Raw genomic sequence first — 27,240 nt, forward strand, 5'->3', positions numbered from 1 at the left:
GGCTGCAAGGGGCTGACAAAAAGACCTCCAGACCTGAGAGATGAACTGTAGGGCCCTGGTCGGAAAAAATGTCAGAGGGAATTCCATGGATGCAGAAGACTTGATGAACAAAGAGGTCGGCTGTCTCACGGGCCGCAGGGAGTTTAGGAAGGGCTACAAACTGCACGGCTTTGGAGAAGCGGTCCACCACACTGAGTACGGCAGTGTTTCCATGTGAAGGGGGTAGTCCAGTAATGAAACCCAGCGCAATGTGAGACCAAGGGCAACTAGGGACAGGTAGGGGACGAAGCAACCCAGCAGGTGGTTGATCAGAAACTTTTCTGAGGGCACATACAGAACAGGCAGAGATGAAGGAACAGGTGTCAGTGTCCATGGAGTGCAACCAGAAATGTCTCTTCTAGAAGGGACAGAGTTCGATCGATTCCGGGATGGCAGGCAAAACGAGAATTTTGCCCCCACTGGAGAACCTGAGACTGAACAGAGTCAGGCACGAAGAGGCGACTGGGGGGGGGCATCCATTGCCTGAGTCAGGTTGAGTCTGTTGGGCTTCTTTGACTATGGACTCGATCTCCCAGGTGAGGGAAGCCACCACACAGGATGGTGGAAGGATGTTCTTGAGGTTGGGAAGGCCCTCCTCGGAGACATATTGACGAGAGAGAGCATCGGGCTTCCTGTTCTTGGACCCCGGACGATAGGTGGCTGTGAATCTGAAATGGCCAAAAAATAATGCCCAATGGGCTTGGCAGGAATTCAGATGTTTGGCGGTTTGGATTGTATGCGAGGTTCTTGTGGTCTGTCCAGACAACGAATGGATGTTCAGCTCCCTCCAGACAGTGCCTCCACTCCTCCAAAGCGAGTTTGAGGGCTAGTAACTCCTGGTTCCCTAGGTCGTACGTAGTTCCATTCGGCGGGGGATAGATGGCAAGAAAAGAAAGCGCAGGGATGGAGCTTGAGAGGAAATTAAATTGAATCATACCTGTTCCCGATGATTCCTGGAAAGAAAGAGAGACTGGGTGGTGTGCAGTGTGTGACTTGGGCCAGTAGTCTACCATACAGTGCCCAGGCTTCCAGAGGGGTACTCACTGGTTCACAAGGAATTCCAGCCAAAGAAGCTATGTTTTCATCCAAACATTTCTCCCAGCGCTGGAGTCGACGAGTGCCGACAGAGGCAGGGACTGTTGATTGTAATGTAAAGTAGTTTGCAGCTACATCCGGGTTTGGGGAAGGGAAGGGTATGTTGTCTGGCTCACCAGGGTCCCCCTCTCTACTGGTGAGCTTTCCCTTTTTGGCCGAAGGGGACAGGTAGCACGGAAGCGGCCAGCCCGGCTGTAGTATAGACACTCACCCGCTCTCAATCTCCGGAGTCGTTCTGTGGGGGAAAGGCGGTTCCAGGTTCCATCCCAGCTGCTTGGGTTCCTCTCCCGGAGCAGTGAAAACGGCCGAGCTGGGAGCTACTCTAGGGGCAGGAGGAGGAGAGAGCTTTGTTCTGGTGGGAAGCAGTAATGTGTGCCGTGGGGTGGCCACAAGTGGCGGATGACCCATTCTTTCTCTATGGCGTTCTCGGAGACGATTGTCCAACGTGGTTACAAGGGAGATAAAGGAATCCAGGCTATCGGTGTCATCTCTGGCCGCCAACTCATCTTTCGCCATGTTGCTGAGACCATTCCAAAAAACCACCTGGAGTGACTCATCGTCCCACCCCGTGTTGACCATTAACGTCCGGAACTCCACGGAATATTCTACAACACTGCGCGAGCCCTGGTGGAGAATGAGTAGATACTTGGCAGCGTCTTTACCATGGACAGGGTGGTCAAAGATCTGCCTCATTTCCGTGATAAAGGTGGCAAAAGAAGAGCCAGTATCCGGTTGATTATCCCAAACAGCTGTGGCAAACGCTAAGGCACTTCCTCGCAACAACCGCATGATGTAAGCAATCTTTGACTTATCCGTGGAGTATGTGGACGACTGCTGTTTGAAACACCAAGGAGCCCTGAAGGAAGGCCGGGCACTTCCCCAAATCCCCAGCGTAGTGTTCTGGTTCAGGTACGTCAGGTACTGCTGCCTCTTCCTAATCATATTATATCTCTCCAAATGTTCATAAATCCTGCCTCTCAGGATCTTCTCCATTAACTTACCAACCACTGAGGTAAGACTCACTGGTCTATAATTTCCTGGTCTATCTCTACTAATATATATGGTGGAGGAGCAGGTAGTGTTGGGGAAACAGGTGGAATGCAGAAGGACTTAGCCAGATTAGGAGAATGGGCAAGAAAGTAGCAATGGAAACACAATGTTGGAAAATGCATGGTCATACACAGTAGAAATAAATGTGCAGACTATTTTCTAAAAGGGGAGAAAATCCAGGAATCTGAGCTGCAGGAAGCCCTTGTTCCGAACACCCTGAAGTTTAACTTGCAGATTGAGTTGGAGGTAAGGAAGGCAAATGCCATGTTAGCATTCATTTCAAGCGCTCTAGAATACAAGAGCAAGGGAGTGATGCTGAGGCTTTATAAGGCACTGGTGAGGCCTCACCTTGAGTATTGTGAACAGTTTTGGGCCCCTCATCTTAGGAAAGATGTGCTGGCATTGGAGAGGGTCCAGAGGAGATTCACAAGGATGATTCCAGGAATGAAAGGGTTATCATACCAGGAATGTTTGATAACTCTGTGTCTGCACTCGCTGGAATTCAGAAGGATGAAGGCAAGGTCTTGTTGAAACCTTTCAACATCTGAAAGAGTTGAAAGACAGAGTAGATGTGGAAAGGATGTTTCCCATGGTGGGTAGAGTCTAGGATAAGAGGGCATAGCCTCAGGACAGAGGGGCGCTCTTTCTAAACAGAGATGCCGAGAAATTTCTTTAGCAATAGGGTTGAGGAAGAGATAGAAAAAAAAAATTAGCCATGATTAAATGGCAGAGCAGACTCAATGGGCCAGAAGGCCTAATTCTCCTCCTACGTCTGATAGTCTTATAGTCTAAATAACACCAGACTAGACATGAGCAGGCATCATCCCTGATGAACATGCTACTGTTTTGTAGCCCGAGAATATTTTATCATTTGATACAAAATTCTTGTTAATTTCATTGTTCCCCATTACTACATCTCCAGCATTATTTTCTAGCACTCCAATATCTTCTCTCACTGCTTTTTCACACTTTGTATCTGAAGCAACCTTTGGAATCCTCTTTATCATTATTGACTAGCTTACTTTTGTATTACATGTTTACCTTCTTAATGAAGTTTTTGGATTCCCTTTGAATGCGGTGTAGCCTATATCAGTCAGATGGGAGGCACAGTGGAAACTTCCTAATCCTCTAACTTCCCACTAACTTTTGCTCTATTATATGCACTCTCTTTGGCTTTTATTTTGGCTTTGACTTCTTTTGTGAGCCCCTGTTATTTCATTTTCCCTTTAAAATACTTCTTCCTCTATAGGATGTATGTGTATATCCTGTGCCTTACAAATTGCTTCCATTCCAAAGAGAAATTGCAGCCATTGCTGCTCTGCCGTTATCCCAGACAGTGTTCTTTTCCAATCAATTCTGTAATTCCCTAGCTCCACTGTACTACTGATACATGGGACATTAGTTTCTCTTCTCAAATTTCAATGTGAATTTGATCTAATTATGATGACTTACCCATTGTAATCTGTAGCCATATCCTTACGACTGCTTCAAAGGTTTCAAAGGTATATTTAATATCAGAGAAATGTATACAATATACATCATGAAGTACTGTTTCCTTACAACCATGAAAGCAGAGGAGTGCCCACAAAGCATGGATGACAGTTAAACATTAGAACCCCAAAGTCCCCACAGCTCCCCTCCCTCCTGCACGTAATTGGCAGCAAGCCCCTCCCCCACTGGCAAAAAAAGCATCAGCACCCACCACCGATCACTCAAGCATGAGCAAAACAACAGCAAAGGCACAGACTTGCAGTACTCCAAAGACTACTTGTTCACCCGCTATTCAACATACCCCATTCCATGTCACATGTAGCACCTGTCTCAGTTGTGCATCATGTTCTTCCTTGGTGGAGCCCCCAGCCAAAGATGTCATTCGTTTATATGAAGGATATTCACGGGAAGTTATGGACCTGCGGTCTAAATTTGTTCCAACCATGAAGATAGCATATGAAAAGGGATTATTCCCATCACTTCAATATCTAGCCCGATTAAAATTATTTCCCAATGATTTGACTCCACGTGTTTTTCTGGACTCAAAGAGGCACTGGACTATGTTAACTCTATTTTGGTTGTAGCCGAGGTTTGAATTGTTGAAGGTCTGCAGAATAATTGTTATTTCGGAAAGAAGGTAAGTTTTGAAGATTTCTGATTTGCTTAAGATATCCTTTGATCAATCGACCATTCAAAGAAGATGTAAACTTTTTGATGTGAATGATGAATGGCTTTTCCGAAATCTGTTTGGTCTACTGAGTGAATTAACACATCAGACAGGTTGTTCGATTATTTGTTTTTATTCTCCTTTTTTCATTAATTAAGTGAGAGTTTTCATAGTTCATAACGACTTTTTCTTATATATATATATAGAGTCGGGAGTGCTTAGTAGATAGCTTTTTTTCTAAAAACAGGCGTGTAAATTAAATGGAAAATGGTGCTGATTTTTCTTCATTAGAGATTACATAGGCATTTTTTTCTTTGTGTAATTTTATTGTTTTGGCATTTTTGAAGATTGTTTCTGTATTCTCCAGCTGGTTTTTAAGGATTAAGTATAAACACTTATTTTCTCTGAACTTTTATGCCGGATATGGGGAAGCGGATGTTGTAGAGAAATACTGCACAGTACAGGCCCTTTGGCCCATGATGTTCTGCTCTCCTCTGAATCTGCTCCATGATCAATCTAATGCTTCCGTCCTGCAGAGAATTCCATTCATCTTTCATTATGAGCCTATCTAGGAGTCTCTCAAATGTCCTTACTGTGTCTGCCTCTATGGCTACCTATGGCAGATCTTTCCATGCACCCACTGGTCTATGACTAAAAAATAACATCTCTGAGATCCCTATACTTTCCTCTAAGCACCATAATATTGTGCCCCCTCGTATTAGCCATTTCTGCTGCAAATCCATTCCATGTTTTAATGATTACTCAGCCTCACCAGTGTCCATTGTTCCAGAACAATAATACTCTGTAAAGCAATGGAAGACATCAAAGTAAATTGATATTTAAATTGCATATATATTAGTTAGAAGCAAGGCATCTAAGTTGGCAGAAGAACCAGTTAACATAACTTGATAGGGTGGTGTGTTGTTTTGTAGTGTCTGGCTTTTTATATTTAGCAAAACATTTTTTCTCCTCTGCAGGGTTTTTCTATTTTAAGGCCGTATGGATTTTTTTTTTTGTAACTGGGGGGAGGAATTAAGGAAAGCTTTTAAAATCACTATTATAAAATGGGCAGCTTGCAAATTCTCTTTTTTACTCTATGTGGACGCATTTTGGCTTTTTTTTTGCCGAATTTTGGGCTTTTCTGGGTGGTGGGAGGATTGGGGTTAGTTTTGAGTTATAGGATTAACTGTAGGAATAATTTTAGTTATCTCTTTTGTAATTTTTTCCCATTACGGTGTTCCAGAGCATGACAAAAATAGACAAAAACAGACAAACATGCTCTAGTTCTTTCAGATCATGTGCCTTTAAGCTTAGCTTTTGAATTGAATGATGTTTTTATTGCAAATTTGCCTTGGCGTTTTCCAGAAAATTTATTACGAAGTTCGGACTTTGTCAAGTTTATTGAGACTCAGATAAAAGATTATTTTCTTTTTAATAATATGGGAGATGTGTCAAAATTGATTGTATGAGATACACTTAAGCATATTTGTGTGGTCAGATAACTTCCTATTTAGCTAAGCTTAAGAAACAGACAAAAATAGAGTTAGATAAGATTTCCAAACAAATTAAAGACTTGGATAATATTTATGCAATCTTTCCTAACATTGATTTATTCAAACAAAGAGTTGAACTCGAGTCACAACATAAATTATTATTAACTTATCCTATTGAAAGAAATTTGGTTAAATTGAATAGTCTATTTTATGTGTTTGCAGATAACAATAATAAGCTATTAGAATATCAATTAAAAGCAGTTAGAGCTAAAAGACAAATTTTAAAAATTCGTAAGGGAGATGGTAGTTTAGCAAGTAATTATGAAGATATTAATAAAATTTTTCAAGATTTTTATATTGAACTTTATGAATCTCAGTTTCCAGTTGATTCTTCTAAAATGAATGCTTTTTACAAAAGATTGATTTTCCTTGAATCTCTGTTGAAGATCAACAAATTCTTGATGCTCCTATTACTGAAAATAAAATTCAGAAAGCTATTTTTTCAATGCAATCTGGTAAAGCTCCTGGACTGGATGGTTATTCTGTAGGATTTTATAAAAAATTTGAAAAACTGCTTTCTTCATATATGTTGGAAATGCTTAAAGATATGCTTAAAGCTCTTATAGATAGCGGGGTCAAGGGATATGGGGAGAGGGCAGGAATGGGGTACTGATTGTGTATGATCAGCCATGATCACAGTGAATGGTGGTGCTGGCTAGAAGGGCTGAATGGCCTACTCCTGCACCTACTGTCTATTAAAGATTCTTTTTTGATAGGAGAGTTACCTCCCATATTTTATGAAGCTTCTATTTATTTAATTCTTTAAAAAATAGCAACCCTACTGATTGTGCTTCAGATAGATCTATTTCACTATTAAATAGGGATGCTAAATTTTTTTCAAAAGCAATGGCTAATCAGCTGGAGAGTATTCTAGTTAAAATTGTCTTTCAAGACCAAGCAGATCTTGTAAAGGGCTGTTATTCCTTCTCTAATGTTTGGAGACTGTTGTGTTATATTTTCATCCTTTTCTAAGTCTCCTCAATGTGTTGTCTCTCTCGATGCTGAAAAGGCATTTGACAGAGTTGAATGGAAACACTTATTTAATGTTTTAGAGAAATTTGGCTTTGGTATTAATTTTAATAAGTGGATCAGAATGATACATAAAAGCCCGATTGCTACTGTTATTACTAATAATTGCAGATCTCCTTTTCTTTGGCTTTCGCAGAGTACGAGACAAGGATGTCCATTAAGTCCTTTGTTATTTAATTTGGTGCTGGAACCCTTGGCTATTGCACTTTGTGAAGCTAAGGATATTCATGGAATTCTCATAAATGGGATTGTTCATAAGTTCGCCCTTTATGCTGACGATCTCTTAGTTTATATTTCGAATCCTGAGGAATCCATTCCTAGTTTATTGAAAATATTAAACGATTTTGGAAACGATTTGATACACCAAATCTCCTCAGACTCCCAATGAAATATAGTCACTGTCTTACCTTCTTTATACCTGCATCAATATGTTGGGTCCAGGTTAGGTCCTCAGAGATATTGACACCCAGAAACATGAAGTTGATCTCTCTCTCCTCTTCAGATCCCTCTTTGGTGTGTGTTTTCTCATCCTACCCTTTCTGAAGCCTACACTCAGATTTTTTGGTCTTACTGACATTGGGTGCAAGGTTGTTGCTATGACACCACTCCAGAGGGCATACAAGCTCCAGCTTGTACGCCCTCTTGTCACCATCTGAGATTCTGCCTACAATGGTGATATCATCAGCAAAATTATGGATGGCATTTGAGCTCTGTCTAGCTGCACATTCATGGGTGTAGAGAAAGTAGAGCAGTGGGCAAAGCACACATCGCTGATCGCAGGGGAAAGGACAAGGTGAACTCGAAGCAGTTCAGAATGGTTCCCTATCCAAAAGCAAAGGGAGCACGAGCATGACACACATTTTCTGGCTCAAATGGTCTACCCTCAAGAGTGGTGACTGGCAAAGGATGATCTAACTTGGAAATTGAGACTCACCTTTGTCAGACCACACCCAGATCTAAAAAATTACCGGTGGAACTGCAGTCTAAAAAATACCTGAGGGGCCGGTTCCTTGTGGTCCTGGCCAATAAAGAGAGCAAATATACCCCAGATGTCATAGAACTAGGAGGTAACTTTGTAGCTGTCTCTCACCAGAGACAGCTACAAAGGACTAAGAGGTAACTTTTGAACAAAGTTTGCCCTCTAGCAGATGGCCCTTGGATTTTCCTGACTTCTACAAAAAAGTCAAAAGTGTCCAGCATCTCTGCCATAAAGTCCCAGTCCTTCCCCGTCTCCCTCCTGCACTCCCCCTCCCCCTCCCTCTCTCTCTCTGTCCCTCACTCACATACCCTCTCTCTCTCACCTCTCTCCAGGGGTCAATTGTTTGCAATGGACATTTGCAATGAGGTACTTGGATGAGTAGAAAATGTGGGTGAAGATCAGAGTTAGAAGTGGTCATATCTGGGGAATTTACCGCAACACTCTCGCTGGTGTTCTGACATCCAATTATCAAGTCGGATAGCTAAGTTAATTAGTCCATCCAGATCCCGAACAGCTTCATGCTCCGCCAGTTCACCCTTGAGCTTTTAGAACATAGAGCACAACGAGGTGATGAGAAGGTTTATGAGCACTTGGAAAAACATAGTCTGACTTTGGGATAGTCAGCATGGCTTTGTGAGGGGCAGCTCATGTCTCATGAGCCTGAATGAATTCTCTGAGGATGTGACAAAGCACATTGATGAAGGTAGAGCTGTGGCTGTGGTGGACTGTATAAGGCTTCTAGTACAGCGTTTGATAAGGTTCCCTTAGTAGGGTCAATAAGAAAGCTGGGAGGCACGAGATCTATGGGATCTTGGCAACGCAGATGAAAAGAAGGCAGAGGGTTCAAAAGTTCAAAGTGCATCCATTGTCCAAGTTTCTATACCATATTCAACCTTAAGATTCATTTTCATTTTTGCAGGTCCACAGGAAAACAAAGAAATACAATAATATCCACAAAGAACGGAACAAAGACTGACTGACGTCCAGTGTGCAAAACGGCGCCGTAACCGCCTTCACTCACCTCAGTGCTGGACTGCGGTCTCACTTTCGGGTTCCCTGTAGTTCATGTTCTATGTATTATTTGTTCATTATTTTATTATTGACATGATCTGTCTGCTTTTACACACTGGACTTTCATGAATTCTATGCATTGTGATGCTCTGGGGGAGGGAGCGTGGTCAACAGCCCGCCCTGTATTTCTAATGACCAGCATTGTTTATTGTTTTGTGTTAAAATGTGGTCGAGGGATTACAGTGGGAAGTTCATTCATTTGTAACATTTTAAGTTCAATTAAACAGTTATTGGCTTGTGTATTTGTGGGTCACCCTAACTGTAATTGTAAGACCATAAGACGTCGGAGCTGAATTAGGCCATTCAATCCATCGAGTCTACTCTGCCATTCCATCATGGTTGATCCTGAGTGCCACTCAACCCCATAAATCTTCCTTCTCGCCATAACATTTGATGCCCTGACCAATTAGAAAATAATCAATTTTCACTTTAAATTTTCCCACTGGCCTTGGCCTCCACTGCAGCCTGTGGCAGAACATTCCACAGATTCACTACTCTCTGGCTAAAAAAAAATCCTCCCTGCTTCTGTTCTGAACAGTTGCCTCTCAATTTTGAGACTGTGCCGTCTACTTCTGGACACCCCCACCTAGGAAACATCCTCTCCACATTAACTTTATCTAGTTCTTTCAAGATTCAGCAGGTTTCAATCTGATAACCCCGCATTTCTTCTAAATTCCAGTGAGTACAGGCCCAAAGCTGCCAACTGCTCCTCCTATGTTAACCCCTTCATTCCCAGAATCATCCTTGTGCACCTCCACTGGATTCTCTCCAATGACAACACATCTGTTCTGAGATATGAGCCCCAAAACAGTTGACAATACTCCAAGTGCAGCCTGACTAGTGTCTTATAAAGTCTCAGCACTATCTCCTTGCTTTTATATTCTATTCCCCTCGAAATAAATGCCAACATTGCATTTGCCTTCTTTACCACAGCACAACCTTTGAATTAACCTTCTGGTCGTCTTGAATGAGGACTCCTAAGTCCCTTTGCACATCTGATGTTTGAATTTTCTCCCCATTTAGATAATAGTCCACACTATTGTTCCTTTTACCAAAATGAATTACCATACATTTCCCAATATCGTATTCCATCTGCCACTTTTTGGCTCATTTTTTTGAATTGTCAATGTCCAGCTGCACCACTAGTTACTGAATAAGGCCCCCTTTTATTCCCATGCACTGCCTCCTGCCTGTCAGCATTTCCTCTATCCCCGCAGTATCTGTCCTGTGGTGCCACGGGATTTTATCTTGTTATGCAGCCTCGTGTGGCACCTTATCAGATACCTTCTGAAAATGCAAGGAAATGACATGTGACCAGGGTGTGTGATGGTTCCCTCCCTGGTCTATGAGATGGAGCTGCTCTATCAATGGGTCATGGTGCCCGGTCTGTTTTAATGTTTATCACAATAAAACTGTTGTTGAGTTTGATGAGTTTCCTTGTCTGTCGATATGGACCAAATGCTTGCCACTGTATTTGTTTTCCTGTGGGGGCCTACAAGAAAATGATTATCAAGGTTGTGTATGATTTACTTACTTTGTTAATAAATTGTACTTCGAACTTTGAACTTTGAAGCCAGTCCAGGATCCCGATGGTTTAAAGCCGGACCCAGCGCGTTCTCTCACCTGTCTCCTGTCGTCTACTCCAAGGTGCGGTATCTGTATTCATGAGAGCGAAGGTTGCTGAATTGCTAGTTTGTTTAGACCGTTCAAAAGTATGTTTCTCAAAGGGAAAGTACAGGCTGTGATTTGTAGTGATGGTAGTTCACAAGGAGATTATCTAGTAGAATATCTGATAGTATTGTGAGCTGCCGCAGTTTGGTGCTATACACCACCACACAGTACTGGACTGACTTCACAGCCTGTGGACTTGCTTTCCAGGTCCCATCAGTTCATGTTCTCACTGTGAATTGTGAGCACTTTTCTGAGCTGCCATACATTGGCGATATGAATCGCAACGCCAACTTGCATATATTTTTGTGGTGTTCGCCTGGAGGTCGGTGACCGGTCGTTTTCCACAGGGATCTGTTCTGAGATTCCTGCTCTTTCTGATATTTATAAATGATGGGGCTGAAGAAATGGCAAACTGTGTTAAAACATTTACAGATGACATGAAGATTGGTGTGTTGTGGATAGAGTAGATGTTTGGCATAAGTTACAACAGGACTTTGATAGGTTGCAGAGCTGGGCTGAACAGTGGCAGATGGAGTTCAACCCAGAAAAATAGGAAGTGTTTGACTTTGGATGGTGGAGGGTTAACGGCCGGATTTTTGGGAGGTTGGATGAACAGAGGGATCTTGTTGTCCACGTCTATAAATTTGCTGCCTGAATCAAAAGAGTTGTTAAGGAAGCATATGGTGTGTTGGCCAGTAGCTTGAGTTCAAGAAACTCAAGGTGGTGTTGCAGCTCTATAAAACCCTGGTGAGGTCACACTTGGGGTATTGTGTTCAGCTTTAGTCGTCTCATTGTAGGAAGGATTTGGAAGCTTTAGAGGGTGTGCAGAGGAGATTTACATGGGTGCTGCCTGGATTACAGAGCATGTCTTATGAGGATAGGCTAATCAAGTTGAGATTTTTCTCTCTGGAGTGAAGGAGGGTGAGAGGTGACTTGAGAGGAGTGTACAAGATGATAAATAGTATAGATGGGGTGAATAACCAGAGCCATTTTTCCAGGGCAGAAATCACTTAACCAAGAAGGCATGATTTTAATGTGATTCACAGAAAGCATAGGGGAGGGGTATCGGAGGTTTTTTTTACACAAAGAGTGGTGGGTGTGTGGAATGTGTCACCAAGGGTGGTAGTAGGGGCAGTTACAATCGGGTGATCTAAGAGACCCTGCGATGGGCAGCAGGATGATAGAAAATTACCGGGTGATGTTGGAGGGCAGGGTTAGATTGATCTTGGAGTAGGTTAAAATGTTGTTACCACAGGTGGGCTGTAATATTCTCTGTTACTCACTCTCTGTCAGTGAGAGGGGTCTCTGAGGGAGCTGGATTAACATTCATTGTGATATGGCACTGGAAGTGGGGTTCACTGAGGGAGCTGGATTAACATCAGTGGGGATACAGTAAGCGACACAGGGTGCTAGTTAGCAGGAGTCACTGACAGATAGTGTGAGGGAGCTCAGTTAATGTCAATCAGTGACACAGTACACTGGGGCAGAGAAGTTACTGATGGACATTGTGAGGGTGCTGGATTATCATCAATCGGAATACCATCAGAGACACAGAGTGCTGGAAGAGAGGGGTCACTGAAGGATGGTGTAAGGGTGCTGGTTTAATGTCAGTGGGAATACAGTCTGTGTCACAGGGCACTGGAACGGAGGGGTTAATGACGAATGCTTTATTTTTTAACCTCGTAGACACTGCTGATCCTGTCTTCTGCTTATGATGTGGCTGTCGATATGGAGAGTTCTCTTGCCTGTTCTGTTTACTCTGTGGGCTGTGTCTGGTGATTTGCTGAATTGCGTAATGGAAAAAAAATGCACCGATCTGTCCGTATTTGAGGAGATGATGGTAAGTTGCAGTGAAGCCAAAGCCTCTGTTGGCCACGATTGCAGACAAAGAACACGGTGTGCCCCTGGTCCCAGACATTGACTCTTTATTCCCTCCCATAGATGTTGCCTGACTGACTGAGTTCCTGCAGACCCTCGCCTCCCCCAGGTCTTTTCTTCTCTCCTGAACTTTACATTTCCAATTGTCTTCATTTTAGTGCACCCCTCACCTGTGGATCTTCCCCCTTTCTTCACTTTCCTCCATGGTCCACTCTCCTCTCATATCAGATGTCTTCTTCAGCCTTCACCTTTCCCACTTATCACCTCCCAGCTTCCCACTTCACCCACCCTCCCCATCACCCCATCAGCCTCTGGCTTATTCTCCTACTTAGTTTGATTTCTTCCCTGTTCCTTTCACGTCCCCATGAAGTGTCACAGCCTGAAACATCGACTGATTATTCATTCCCATAGATGCTGCCTAGCTGCTGTGATGCTCCATCATTTTGTGAGTTTTGCTCGCGATCCCAGCATCTCAGAATCTCTTGTGTTGTTGGTATTTACTCTCAGGATTACCCTCATTGAACTGGACACTCAATACAAAGGTTGGGACATAATTTTACAGATGTACAGGACATTGGTAAGACCAGACCTGTGTGTTGGAAGCTTGGGATTTAGCTAGGGTGTGTGCAGAAGAAACCATGTTGCCTTGAGCAAAGGTGGCTGAGGGATAACCTTATAGAGGTTTATAATGTTACCAAAGGCATAGGAAGTCCATAAGATAGAGGAGCAGGATTAGGCCATTCAGCCCATCAAGCCTGCTCTGCCATTCCATCATGTCTGATTTATTGTTGCTCTCAACTTCATTTCCCCTCCTTCTCCCTTTGGTGTCCTGACTAATCAAGAAACTATCAGCCTCCACTTCCAATACCATGACTTTGCCTCCATAGCTGCCTGATGGAACAATTTCCACAGATTCAGTACCCTCCAGCGAAAGAGATTCTCACTGATCTCTGTTCTGAAAAGATGTCCTTGTATTCTGAGACTGTGCCCTCTGGACCTGGACTCTGCCAATATTAGAAACTTTCTCTTCACATCCACTCTATCTAGGCTGTTCAATATTTGAAAGGTTTCAAAGAGACAACCCCCCTCCTGCCCCTCATTCTTCTGAAATCCAGCAAGCCTAGATTCACATGCTATCAAACACTCCTCACATAGTAACCACTTTATTCCCAAAATCATTCTCGTCAATCTCCTCTGGACCCAGTCAGTTTTTTCCCAGGATGGGGAAGGTATGAGTCTATAACTTGAGGACATAGGTTGAAGATGGGAAGGATAGGATTTTAAAGAGGACATTGGAGGCAAGGGTTTTTTTCCCTCATAGGTCGTGTTGGAAAACTGTAGGTTTAAGGAACATGTGGACAGGTAACTGGACGAGAATGGTTTAGTAGAATATTCAGTCAAACACACTGACATTTGTACAGGTACATGGCAGGAATGGTTTAGTGGGACATTATATCAAACAATGATAATTGGACAGGTACACAAACAGGAACGGTTTGGTAAGATATTAGGTCAAATACAAGGACATTTGGACAGGTACATGAACAGGAATGGTTTAGACAATATGACATTGAGACATAGGAATTGAATTAGGCCATTTGACCCATCGAGTCTGCTCCACCATTCAATCATGGCTGATCCGTTTCTTTATCGCTCCTCAACCCTATTCCCCAGCCTTCTCTCTGTAACCGTTGATTCCATGGCTTCATGGATTGAAAGAACCAATCAATCTCCACCTTAAATACACCCAACAACCTGGCCTCCACAGCTGCCTGTGGTAGCAGATTCCACAAATTTACCACCCTCTGACTAAAGAAATTGCTCCCTATCTCTATTTTAAATGACACCCCTCTATTCTGAGTCTGTGCGTTCTTGTGCTGGACTCTCTCATCATGGGAAATATCCTTTCCATATCTACTCTGGTTTTGGCCTTTCAACATTTGAAAGGTTTCAATGAGATCCTGCCCTCATCCTTCTGAATTCCAGCGAGTGCAGACCCAAAGTCATCAAACATTCCTCATATGATAACCCTTTCATTCCCGCAATCATCCTTGTGATCCTCCTCTGCATCCGATCCAATGTCAGCACAACTTTTCTTAGTTGAGGAACCCAAAACTGTTCACAATACTCAAGGTGAGGCCTCACAAATGCCTTATTGGACTTATAGACACAGCAACATATCCCTGTTCTTGTATTCTACACCTCTTGAAATGAATACTAACATTGCATTTGCCTTCCTTGCCACCAACTCGACCTGCAAGTTAACCTTCATGTTGCTCTGTACAAGGACTCCCAAGACTCTTTGCGTCTCAGATGTTTGGATTTTCTCCCCGTTTAGAAAATAGTCTGCACATTTATTTCTACTACCAAAGTCCATGACCATGCATTTTCCAACATTATATTTTGGTGGCCACTTTCTTGCCCATTCTCCAAAGCTTTTTCTTTCCACCTTGATATTGTTCACTGGGTTGCTTTCATATTTCAGCTTGTCCCTTCTAATGAGTCTCTTAGTTGCTTTCTGTATGTTTTTAAAAGCTTCCAAATCCTCTGTCTTCCCACGAATTTTTGGTTTATGGTATGCCTTCTTTTTCAGTTCTACATTAGGTTTAATGCCCCTTGTCAGACACGGTTGTACTATTTTGTCATTAGAGTATTTATTTGTCTTTGGAATACATCTATCCTACACCTTCCTTATTTTCCCCAGAAACTCAGGCCATTGCTGCTCTGCTGACACCCCTGCCAGCAGCTCCTTCCAATTTATTTTGGCCAAGTCCTCTCTCATACCACTGTAATTTCCTTTACTCCACTGAAATACTGCTACATCAGACTTTAATTTCTCCCTATCAAATTTCAAGTTGAACTCAATCATATTGTGATCTCTACCTCCCTAATTGCTTCCATTTCATTACATAACATGCAATGCAGTATGCTCAATGACAAACCACCTTAAAAAGCCACCTCGGGGGATTCAACAAACTCACTCCCTTGAGATACATTGCCATTCTGATTTTCCCAATTGACCAGCATGTTAAAATGTTCCATGACTCTCTTAACATTTCAGTGGTTTAGCTAGATATTAGGTCAAGCACAAAGACATTTGGACAGATATATTGGCAGGAATCACTGAGTACAATATTAGATCAAACAGAAGGATCGTTTGACAGGTATATGGCAGGAATGAATTATTGGGATATTTGGTCAAACACAAAGACATTTGGACAAATATATTGGCAGGAATCATTGAGTACAATATTAGATCAAACAGAAGGATAGTTGAAACAGGAACAGTTTAGACCTCATGACCACAAATAAAGGAGCAGAAATAGGCCATTTGGCTCATTGAGTCTGCTCCACCAATTTCATCATGGCTGAACCAATTTTCCTCAAAGCCCCATCTCCAGCCTTCTCTCCGTATCCATTCATGCCCTGTCCAGTCAAGAATCTATCAACCTCTGCTTTAAATATATATAAAGACTTGGTCTCCACAGCTGCCTATGGCAAAGAATTCCACATATTAACCACTCTCTGGCTAAAGAGGTTCTTCCTCACCTCTGCTCCAGCACCATGCCTCTCTAATCTGAGGCTGTGTACTCTGGTCTTAGGCTCTCCCGCCAAAGGAAGCATCCTCTCTACAGCCACAATATCAAGGCCATTCATCATTCAATAGATTTCAATGAGATCACCGCTCATTCTTCTGAATTGTAGTGAATACATGCCCAAAGCCATCAGACCTCTTCATATGACAAGCCATTCAAACCTGGAATCACTTTCACAAACTTCCTCTGAACCCTCGCCAGTCTCAGCATATTCTTTCTGAGATAAGGGGTGCAAAACTGCCCACAATACTCCAAGTGAGGCTTTCTAAAATCTCAACATTACATCCTTGCTTTTATATTCTAGTGCTCTTGAAATGAATGCTAACATTGCATTTTCCTTCCTCTCCACAAACTCAACCTGCAAATTGACCTTTGGGGGATCCCTGCACATTGATTTTCAAGTCCCCTTGCACCTCCGTTTTTTCATTTCCTCTCCATTTAGAAAACAGTCAGCCCTTTTATTAGCAAACACGAGGAAATCTGCAGATGCTGGAAATTCAAGCAACACATACAAAATGCTGGTGGAACACAGCAGGCCAGGCAGCATCTATAGAGAGAAGCACTGTCGACGTTTCGGGCCGACACCCTCGGTCAGAACCCTTCCATTACTTCGACCAAAGTGCAAGCCCGAACACTTCCCAACATTGTATTCCATCTGCCATTTCTCTGCCCATTCTCCAAATCTGTTGCAGTCCCCTTATTCCCAAAATGCTTGTGGAATGCAACAGGCCAGGCAGCATCTATAGGAAGAAGTACAGTCGACGTTTAGGGCCAAAACCATTCGTCAGGACTAACTGAAAGAAAAGATAGTAAGAGATTTGAAAGTGGGATGGGACGGGGAAGATCTGAAATGATAGAAGACCAGAGGGAGAGGGGTGAAGCTAAGAACTGGAAAGTTGATTGACAAAAGGGATACACAGCTGGTGAAGGGAAAGGATTATGGGATGGGAGGTGTAGGGAGAAAGAAAGGGGAGGAGAGCACCAAAGGGAGATGGAGAGCAGGCAAGGTGTGATTGTGAGAGGGACAGAGAGAGAAAATGAAAAGAGGGGGAGGGATGGGAAATAAATAAATAAATAAACAGATAGATAGATAGATAGATAGATAGATAAATAAGGGATGCGGTATGAAGGGGAGGGGGGATTAACGGAAGTTAGAAAAATCAATGTTCTTGCCATCAGCTTGGAGGCTACCTAGACAGAATATAGGGTGTTGTTCCTCCAGCCCGAGTGTGGCTTCATCTTGACAGTACAGGAGGCCATGGATAGACATATCAGAATGGGAATGGGACATGGAATTAAAGTGTGTGGCCACTGGGAGATCCTACTTTCTCTGGCGGACAGAGTGTAGGCGTTCAGCATAACGGTCTCCCAGTCTGCGTCGGGTCACCTCACCTGGAGGTGACACTTCACCTGTGAGTCAGCTGGTGTGATATACTGCGTCCGGTGCTCCCAGTGCGGCCTTTTATTAGCCCCACCAGCCCCATTCTTCTGCCTGCTCTACATAACCCTGACTAATCCAGAAGCTTTCAAGTTCCACTTTACATATACCCAATGACGTGGACTCCATAGCTACTATGGCAATGAATTCACCACCTTCTGTCTAAAGAAATTCCTCCTCATCTCTGTTCTAAGAGACATCCACTCCAAGTCCACTCTGTCTAAGCCCATCTAGCACCATAGCATGCCCACAACAAATTAACCCTAATCCGTGCATTTTCGGAATGTGGGAGGAAACCGGAACACCCACACGGCCACGGGCAGAATGTTGAAGCTCCTTCCTGGCGGAGTTGGGAATTGAAGTGTAATTGGTGATCGCCATCATGTAAAGCGCTGTACTACTGTACTGCCCACCTTAACCGGTTTCAGATGCAGGGACATAGATTCTGCCTGGCCTGCTGAGTTTCTCCACAGATTTTTTTGTGCTACTGACACATCCAAGCAACTGGTCTCAGCCCGAAACGTCGACTGTACTTCTTCCTATAGATGCTGCCTGGCCTGCTGCGTTCCACCAGCATTTTGTGTGTGTTGCTTGAATTTCCAGCATCTGCAGATTTCCTCATGTTTGCTCCCTTTAGTCCCACTCTTTGCCTGCTGCCAATCAGCCACTGCTGTATCCATGCAAGAATCTTCCCTGTAATATAATAGGCTCGTAACTTGAAAATCAGCCTCATATTTGTCACCTGGTCAAATGCCTTCTGAAAATCCAAAGACACATCATCAACCAGTTCTCCTTTGTCTTGTTTGTTCTTCAAAGAATTCCACCAAATTTGTCAGGCAATGTTTTTCCCTAGAGGAAACCATGTCGACAATGGCCTAATTTATCATGTGCCTCCAAGTATGCTGAGAACGCATCCTTAATAATTGACTCCATCATCTTCGCAACCACTGAGATCAGACTAACTGGCCTATAGTTATCTTTCTTCTGCCTCTACCATTTTGAAGAATGGTGTAACAATTTGGAATTTTCCAATCTTCCAGAACCATCCCAGAAACTAGCGATTGTTGAAAGATCATTACACATGCCTCCATGATCTCTTCCACCAACTCTTTCAGAACCTTAGGTTGTACACCTTCTCGTCCAGGTGACTTATCCATCTTCAGACATAGAAACATAGAAAGCCTACAGCCCACAAAGGCATGCCAAACGTCTTTTTACTATAGAAATTATCTACGGTTACCCAGAGCCCTCTATTTTTCTAAGCTCCATGTACCAATCCAGGAGTCTCTTGCTGACAGCCTATTCAATGCACACACCACCCTCTGCATAAAAAAACTTACCCCTGACATCTCCTCTGTACCTACCTACAAGCACCTTAAAGCTGTTCCCTCTCATTCTAGCCATTTCAGCCCGTTGAGAAAGACTCTGACTTTCCACATGATCAATGCCTCTCGTCATCACCACTGTCAGGTCACCTCTCATCCTCCGCCGCACAAGGAAAAAAGGCCGAGTTCACTCAACCTATTCTCATAAAGCATGCTTCCCAATCCAGGCAACATACTTGTAAATCTCCTCAGCACCCTTTCTATGGTTTCCACATCCTTCCTGTAGTGAGGCGACCAGAATTGAGCACAGTACTCCAAGTGGAGACTGACCAGGGTCCTATATAGCTATGACATTACCTCTCGGCTCTTAAACTCAATCGCATGTTTGATGAAGGCCAATGCACTGTATGCCTTCTTAACCACAAAACTCCATAGCAGTTTTGAGTGTCCTATGGACTCAGACCACAAGATCCCTCTGATCCTCCACACTGCCAAGTGTCTTACCATTAACGCTATATTCTGCCATCATCTTTGACCTACCAAAATGAACCACCTCACACATCTGGGTTGAACTCCATCTGCCACTTCTCAGCCCAGTTTTGCATCATATCAATGTCCCGCTGTAACCTCTGACAGCCCTCCGCACAATCGATGAGACCCCCAACCTTTGTGTCATCAGCAAACTTTCTAACCCATCCCTCCACTTCCTCATCCTGGTCATTTGTTAAAATCACAAAGAGTAGGGGTCCCAGAACAGATCTCTGAGGCACACCACTGGTCACAGACCTCCATGCAGAATATGACCTGTCTGCATCCAATCTTCGGCTGCTGTGGGCAAGCCAGTTCTGTATCCACAAAGCAATGTCCTCTTGGATCCCATGCCTCCTTACTTTCTCAATAAGCCTTGCATGGGGTACCTTATCAAATGCCTTGCTGAAATCTATATACACTACCTTTACTGCTCTACCCTCATCAATGTGTTTAGTCACATCCTCAAAAATTTCAGTGAGGTTCATAAGGCACAACTTGCCTTTGAAAAAGCCATGCTGACAATTCCTAATCATATTATGCCTCTCCAAATTTTCATAAATCCTGCCTCTCAGGATCTTCTCCATCAACTTACCAAGACTCACTGATCTATAATTTCCAGGGCTCTCCCTACTCTATTTCTTAAATAAGGGAACAACATCTGCAACCCTCCAATCCTCTGGAAATTCTCCCATTCCCATTGATGATGCAAAGATCATCAACAGAGGTTCAGCAATCTTCTCCCTCATCTCCCACAGTAGCCTGGGATACATCTCATCCTGTCCCAGTGACTTGTCCAACTTGATGCTTTCCAAAACCTCCAGCACATCCTTTTTCTTAATATCTATAATCTCAAGCTTTTCAGTCCACTGTAAATCATCCCTACAATCACCAAGTTCCTTTTCCGTAGTGAATACTGAAGCGAAGTATTCATTAAGTACCTCTGCTGTCTCCTCTGGTTCCATACACACTTTTCCACTGTCACACTTGATTGGTCCTATTCTCTCATGTCTTTTCCTCTTGCTATTCACATACTTGTAGAATGCCTTGAAGTTTTCCTTAATCCTGTCCGCCAAGGCCTTCTCATGACTGCTTCTGGATCTCCTAATTTCATTCTTAATCTCCTTCTTGCTAGCCTTATAATCTTCAAAATCTCTATCATAACCTAGTTTTTGTACCTTTCATAAGCTTTTCTTTTCTTATTGACTAGATTTACAATAGCCCTTGTACACCACGGTTCCATACCATCCTGTCTCTTTGAAATGTAGCTATGTAGAACTCCATGCAAATGTCCCCTGAACGTTTGCAACATTTCTGCCGTATATTTCCCTGACAACATCTGTTTCCAATTTATGTTCCAAGTTCCTGCCTGGTAGCCTCATATTTCCCCTTACTCCACTTAAACTCTCTCCTAACTTGTCTGGTCCTACCCCTCTCCAATGCTATAGTAAAGGAGATAGAATGTGATCACTATCTCTAAAATGTTCTCCCACTGAGAGATCTGACACCTGACCAGATTCATTTCCCAATACCAAATCAAGTACAGCCTCTCCTCTTGTAGGCTTATCTACATATTGTGTCAAGAAACCTTCCTGAACATACCTACCAAACTCCACGCCATCTAAGCACCTTGCTCTGGGGAGATGCCAATCAATATCTGGGAAATTAAAATCTCCCATCATACCAACCCTGTTATTACACCTTTCCAGAATCTGTCTCCCTATCTGCTCCTCGATGTCCCTGTTACTATTGGGTGGTCTATGAAAAACACCCAGTAGAGTTATTGACTCTTCCTGTTCCCAATCTCCACCCACAGAGACTCAGTAGACAACCCCTCAATGACATATCTTTTGTGTAGCCATGACACTATCTCGGATCAACAGTGCCATGCCCCCACCTCTTTTGCCTCCCTCCCTATCCTTTCTGAAACATATAAAGCCTAGCACTTGAAGTAGCCATTCCTGCCCCTGCACCATCCAAGTCTCTGTAATGGCCACAACATCATAGCTCCAGTTACTAATCCATGCTCTAAGCTCATCCGCTTTGTTCATAATACTCCTTGCAGTGAAATAGACACATCTCAAACCATCGGACTGAATACGTCCCTTCTCCATCACCTGCCTATCTTCCCTCTTGCACTTTCTACAAGTTTTCTCTATTTGTGAGCCAACCGCCTCTTCCTGCATTTCTTCTATTCAGTTCCCACCTCCCAGCAATTCCAGTTTAAACCCTCCCCAACAGCCTTTGCAAACTTCTCCATCACAATATTGGTCCCCCGGGATTCAAGTACAACCCGTCCTTTTTGTACAGGTCACGCCTGCCCCAAAAGAGGTCCCAATGATTCAGAAATCTCAATCTCTGCCCCCTGCTCCAATCCCTCAGCCATGCATTTATCCTCCACCTTATTCTACTCCTATACTCACTGTCATGTGGCACAGGCAGTAATCCTGAGATTACTACCTTTGTGGTCCTGCTTCTCAACTTTATTCCTAACTCCCTGTGGTCTGTTTTCAGGATCTCCTCCCTTTTCCTACCTATGTCATTGGTACCAATATATACCACAACCACTGTCTGTTCTCCTTCCCACTGCAGGATATCGTAGACGCAATCTGAAATATACCGGATCCTGGCACCTGGGAGGCAAACTACCATCCTAGTTTCTTTCTTGTTTCCACAGAATCGTCTGTCTGACTCCCTAACTATAGAGTCCCCTATCACTGCTGCCATCCTCTTCCTTTCCCTGCCCTTCTGAGTCACAGGGCCAAACTCTGTGCCAGACGCGTGGCCAATGTTGCTTCCCCCAGGTAGGCCATCCCCCCCCCACCCACCAACAGTACTCAAACAGAATTAATTATTGTTCAGGCTGGACAGCCACAGGGTTACTCTCAAGTATCTGAGTCTTGCCCTTCCCTTCCCTGACTGTTACCCACTTATCTGTCTCCCGAAGCCTTGGTGTGACTACTTGCTATACTATCCATCTATCAGTTCCTTTCAGTTTCCCAAGAACCTTCTCTATAGTTATAGTTATAGTAACTTCACACATTCCATGCCCCCAATATCTGGAATTTCTACCATACTGTTAGTGTCTTACACCGTGAAGACTGATGCAAAATATTTATTCAGTTCGTCCTCTATTACATTGTTCCCCATTACTACCTCTCCAGCATTGTTTTCCAGTGGTCCAATATCCACTCTCATCTCTCTTTCACACTTTATGTGTAAGAATATTGATACTAGTTCCAACACTCTGACATTTGATGGGAACCGTTTAGCGAGGTATTAGGTCAAACAGAAGGACATTTGGACAGCTACATGGATGGGAACTGTTTACACCATAAGACCATGAGATATAGGAGCAGAAGCTGGCCATTCTGCCCATTGAGGCCTCTCTGCCATTCAATCGGGCTGATCTAATTCTTCCAGTCATCCCCACTCCCCACACCCCATACCTTTTGATGCCCTGGCTAATCAAGAACCTCTCTATCTCTGCCTTAAATATATCCAATGACCTGGCCTCCACAGCCGCTCGTGGCAACAAATTCTACAGATTTACCACCTTCTGAATGAAGTAACTTCTCCGCATCTCAGTTCTAAAAGGACGTCTTTCAATCTTGAGGTCATGCTCTCTTGTCCTGGAGTCACCTACCATGTGAAATAACTGCTTTATCTAATCCTTTCAGGCCTTTGAATGTTCAGAATTTTCCATTAGATCCCCCCTCATTCTCCTGAACTCCAGGAAATACAGCTCAAAAGCTGCCAGATGTTCCTCATACGGGAACCCTTTCATTACTAGAATCATTCCCGTGAATCTTCTCTGAACCCTCTCCAATGTCACTATATGCTTTCTAAAATAAGGAGCCCAAAACTGCACACAATACTCCAAGTGTGGTCTCACAAGTGCCTTATAGAGCCTCAACATCACGTCCGTGCTCTTATGTTCTATACCTCTAGAAATGAATGTCAATATTGCATTTGCCTTCTTCACAACTGACTCAACCTGGAGGTTAACATTTCAGGTATTTTACACAAGGACTCCCAAGTCCCTTTACATCTCTGCATTTTGAATGCTCCACCCATCTATATAATAGTCTGCCTGTATATTTCTTCCACCAAAGTGCATGACTATATGCTTTCCAACATTGTATTTCAACATTAGTTTAGTGAGATATTAGGTCAAACACAAGGACATTTGGACAGGCACATGGACAGGAATGGTTTTAGTGAGATATTACATCAAACACAAGGACATTTGGACAGGAAGGGTTTAATGAGATATTAGTTCAAATACAAGGACATTTGGACAGGTACACGGACAGGAACAGTTCCATACAATATTACAAGATTAGAAGGAACTTGTTTTGCCAGAGAGTGGTGAATCTGTGGAATTCATTGTCACGGGCAGCTGAGGAAGCAAAGTTGTTGTATGTATTTGAGGTGGAAGTTGATAAGTTCTTCATTAGTCAGGGTGTGAAAGTTTATTGGGGAGAAGACTGCTATGTAAAAGAAAAAAAGAGTCTACGCAGTGAACCTTGCAAGGATTCCATTTGTTAAGGTTACCTCTTTTTCCGCAAAGCCCAAGAGCATCATCCCAATTCAAGGCACAATAGTAGCATAGTCGTTAGCATGACGTTATTTCATTTTGGGGTGTTCTGGAGCTCGGAGTTCAATTACTGTACCATTCCATAAGGAGTTTGTAGGTTCTTCCAATGACAGTTATGATTTCCTCCAGGTGCTCTGGTTTCGTCACACATTCCAAAGATGTACTGGTTAGAATGTTAGTTGATTATTATAAATTGTACTATTATTCAGCTAGGGTTAAATAGATGGGAAACGGATTGCTGTGTTTCATGAGCTGAAAGGGCCTATGAGAGGAAGTAGGAATTCAGGGAGCCGAGTCTCTGTACATCTTCCCCCTGAAATGCTGGGTTCTCTCAAGGTCCTCTTATTTCCTCCCACAGTCCAAAGACGTAGTGGTAGGTTAGTTGGTCAGTGTAATAGTTGTACCGTCAGTAGGATAGGGTTAAATTGGGATTGTTGCGGTTTCTGGGTGGTGTGGTCAAATGGCCAGAAGGACCATTCTGTGTTGTTTCTCTAAATAAATAAAAAAACACACTCTCAACAGTTTAGGAACAGCTTCTCTCATCTCCGCCATCAGATTTCTGAATGGTCCAAGATCCCGTGAACACTACCTCACTAAATGGCTCTTCTTGACATTATTGATTTATTTTGTATCTATTATTGTAACTTAGTCTATTTTTATGTGTATTGCATGGTATGGTTGCAGCAAAACAACAAATGTCAGTGATCATCAGCCTGATCCTCACCCACTTGTCCTGACCTATTTCCGAGGAGAAGGTCAAACTTACCTTCTGTCCAGTAAAAGGCCACGATATATTGGCCGAGGAAACATTGTTGAACAAAGTCTACCCAAACTAAGTCTTGAGCACTATGGCAATCCCAGACTCGGATAGGAAAGTTAAAAGCTCCACCATCACAAGCCAATACTTCTTGCAATCTCCCTGCTCTAATTTCTGTTGGTCATTGGGGCTTGCAGTACAGCCCCAAAAAGGTGATAAGCAGAGAGCTAAAGAACACTACGGCACGGAAACAGACCATTCAGCCCATCTAGTCCATTCCAAAACCATTTGCCTACTTGCACTGGGACCATAGCCCTCCATACCCCTTCCATCCATGTACCTAACCAAACTTTGCAAATGGTTGACATTGAGCTTGCATGCATCACTTGTGCTGGTAGCTTCTTTCCACACTCTTACAACCCTCTGAGCAAAGAAATTTCACCTCATATGCTTCTTAAATGTCTCACCTTTTCAAGCTTAACCCATGACCTCTGGTTGAAGCACCACCCAACCTCAGTACAAAAAGCCTACTTGTATATACACAATCTATAACACTCATAGTGTAGCAAACTCCTATCAAATCTCCTTTAAATCTTCTACATCCTGAAGAATGCTGTCCTAACCCATTTAATCTATCTCAGGTCCACCAGGCGCGACAACATCCTTGTAAATTTACTCTGTACTCTTTCAACCTTGCTTACATCTTTCCTGTAGGCACGTAGGTAACCAAAATTGCTTACAATGCTCCAGATTAGGAGTTCATTATACAAGATTATACGAGTTGAACATAACATTCCATTTCCTGTACTCGGTACATTGAGTTATGAAGGCCAATGTGCCAAAAGCTTTCTTTCCGACCCTATCTACCTCTGACACTATTTTCAATGAAATATGTACCTCTATTCCCACTTCTACCACACTCCACAGTACGCTTCTCTTCTCTGTATAAGACCTTCCCTGGTTGGTCCTACTGAACTGCAACACCTTGCACTTGTTTGCATTAAATTCCACCTGACATTTTCAGCCCATTTTTCCAGCTGATCCAGATCCCTCTGCAAGCGTTGATATACTTAACTCACTGTCCACTGCACCCCAATCTTTACTTCATCCATAAACGTGCTGATCCAGTTGACCACATTATCATCCAGATCATCAATATAGATGACAGACAACATTTGACCCAGCACCAATCCCTGCGCACACCATGAGCCACTGTCCTCCATTCAGAGAGGCAACCATCTGCTACCAGTCTCTGGCTTCTCCCACAAAACCAATGTCTAATCCAATTTACTACCTCATGCTGAATGCCGAGTCACTGAAGCTTTTTGACCAAACTCATATCCGGGACCTTCGCAAATGTCTTGCTGAAGTGGATGCAGTCAACACCCAGTGCCTCATCACACTGCGTAATGATCTGATCTAGATGAACAGTTTGCAAGAGAAGCTTTTCACTGTATCTACGTATATGTGTCAACCAATTCCGATACACCTCTCACTTAAACTGTGCCCTCACTGCATCATAACAGGTTCCTCTTGTCCATACCAAACACCCCATACAACCATATCCAGAACTTCATTTTATATCACTCCCACCATCGTCACAAGCACACTTTCAGTACCTCCCTCCACCCCACTCCCTACTTTCTGCAGGGATTGCTCTCTAGATGACTCCTTTGTCCAATATCAAGTTTTCTTCCTAAAAGTTTGCTGGAAATGCAATGGGCACTACAGTGTTGAAAGTGATCTTTGTTTTCATTTGTCTGCAGGTATGTATCGATGGCTGCAAAGCAGCTAACCCCAATTAAAAAAGGCAATATAAGATGGAACATTTCCGCCAGGGAAAACCACATGGAAAACGGAAGCAGAAGAAAAAAACGGGGGAGGGAGGATTCGTGAACAATGTAATTGACAAAGACGATTAATATGAAAACTATTTTCGGCAAGATGTTCAAACAGACCAGGCATTGGAAGCGCAGTGGGCAGGGATATAACCTTGACAAGGCACCCAGTTCCTGGAAAGCATAGAGACCAGCCTCCTTGATCGGAACTTAATTATCAAGGATAGCCAGGAAGTCAACCCTTAGCACCAGTGATGGAGCTGAGTGAAAAAGCTAGCTGGGTGTAAAAGATAGGACCTGCCATCAATGTATTAATTGAGCAATTGGTAAACTGAAAAATAAAGTTATTCTTTGCAAAAGAACACAGTCTTAGCAGTGTCTGCTTACCTCTGTTAGTTCATGACCTTGGTGTGAAACATGACAGCACAAGTAGTGCAGACCACTTGGCCCCTCCAATCCTACCCCCATTCACCAGGCCCATGAATGATCTGTACCATAAGATCACAAGACTATAAGACATTGAAGCAGAAGAAGGCCATTTGGCCCATCAGGTCTGTTCCACCAGTCCATCCTGGTGACTTATTATCCCTCTCAGCTCCATTGTCTTGGCTTATCCCTGTATCCTTTGACGTCCT

The 27,240-nt window shown here is 43.2% G+C and overlaps 1 long non-coding RNA gene across 2 annotated transcripts; it reads left to right on the plus strand.

Moving 5' to 3' along the window:
- The first annotated feature begins 3,906 nt into the window (after nt 1-3,906).
- LOC140730209 (uncharacterized) lies at nt 3,907-26,967 on the plus strand. 2 transcript variants are annotated; one of them, XR_012099532.1, is made up of 3 exons: nt 3,907-4,312; nt 12,332-12,485; nt 26,534-26,967. It is a non-coding gene; the product is annotated as an uncharacterized lncRNA (long non-coding RNA). The 2 variants fall into 2 exon arrangements; XR_012099531.1 differs by lacking the exon at nt 3,907-4,312 and adding an exon at nt 10,387-10,621.
- The last annotated feature ends 273 nt before the right edge of the window (nt 26,968-27,240 follow it).

The sequence above is a fragment of the Hemitrygon akajei genome, chromosome 7 (genome assembly GCF_048418815.1).
Source record: "Hemitrygon akajei chromosome 7, sHemAka1.3, whole genome shotgun sequence".
Lineage (NCBI taxonomy): Eukaryota > Metazoa > Chordata > Chondrichthyes > Myliobatiformes > Dasyatidae > Hemitrygon > Hemitrygon akajei.